Raw genomic sequence first — 1,260 nt, forward strand, 5'->3', positions numbered from 1 at the left:
ACACACACACACACACACACACACACTAGCACACACACATACTGCCAAACTGAAGAGTCGATACACTTTAAGAGAAGCCTTACAACATCGTGTCTGTCTTGTGTTTTTCTATAATAATTTAAGATTTATTTGTTAGCAAATTTTATTCTTTTAATTCCTAGATGCTGTTTTTCGGTCGGTGAAGCATTAATCTCATTTGCTTTACTCGTGGAAGATCTAGCTTATGATTTTAAATAAAAGATATGAATATTCGTTCTTTGGCTTAAACATTCCAAGAATAAGAGATACAATTGTTTCTCAATGCGATACTTTTTAACCTTTGATACTTCAAGGTAAGACAGGCCGTGCATCAAACGTATGTATATCATTATGTGTATAAATCGCCAAGAAATGCTGAACAAGCCAAAAGTTGAATTAAGAGAGACGCAGTAAAGGAGTAATTCAGCTCCTTCTCTTCAAAGTTGGGTTTTAATTTCGATGCGTTATATTCAACGATCATTTGTGTCTCGGTGAGATAAACGGGCGTGGGTTTTTAGTACCCTGTCTTCAACACGAAGCACCATAATATCATTTTATCTACTTAAGGATTAACGTAAACCAAGTGTCAAAGTGAATAAATACTTTGAATCGTTTTTGTTTTTTTAATGGGCCAGACATATTAACCTAGCATTTTTTTACATACGTGTGGTTGCTTTAGAGTAACATGTTAATGAGTCAGACCCAGAAAGACACGTGAAATCTGAGACTGCATAATACCCCTGAACTAGTTTATTCGTGTGGCTGTAGTATTGATTTCGGCTATTCACCCCCAAAAAGAAACGTATGGTTGTTTCAGCGCATGTTAACACTAACTACTCGTAGTAACTCTCGCAAACCTTTCTCCACACATTGAATTCTGAGGTGTTATATCTATTGAACAACATGAGATGTATGGACGATCTCTGAATGGATGAAATAGCTTATTTCAGTGTCATTGAGTTCAGCTTAGTTTTTGGGGACAACATTTGGTATGTCCTTTCACATATTCTGAAAAGCAAATTGATTTGCGAGTACCACGTTTCCCTTTTCACGTTGCCTTATGTAGAACCTCAACGCCTGGGTCATAGCCTGATCCTTTGAAAAACAAATTTTAGTTTTTATGAAAGTAATTTATATACTCTCCTATCAATTTGTTTGACGTGGTTGCTTGTATTTATTTTTCTTAAATTTTGAATTGTTAGGGGATTGTGGTGGTGTTGAAAATCTGTGTGTTTGTTGGTG

At 35.7% G+C, this 1,260-nt stretch overlaps 1 protein-coding gene across 1 annotated transcript in view; it reads left to right on the top strand.

Moving 5' to 3' along the window:
• The window catches only part of LOC101863948 (QRFP-like peptide receptor), a 63,177-nt gene that overhangs the window by 57,421 nt on the left and 4,496 nt on the right, over positions 1-1,260 (top strand). The window lies entirely within an intron of this gene.

This window comes from Aplysia californica, unplaced genomic scaffold (assembly GCF_000002075.1).
Source record: "Aplysia californica isolate F4 #8 unplaced genomic scaffold, AplCal3.0 scaffold00014, whole genome shotgun sequence".
NCBI classification, from domain to species: domain Eukaryota; kingdom Metazoa; phylum Mollusca; class Gastropoda; order Aplysiida; family Aplysiidae; genus Aplysia; species Aplysia californica.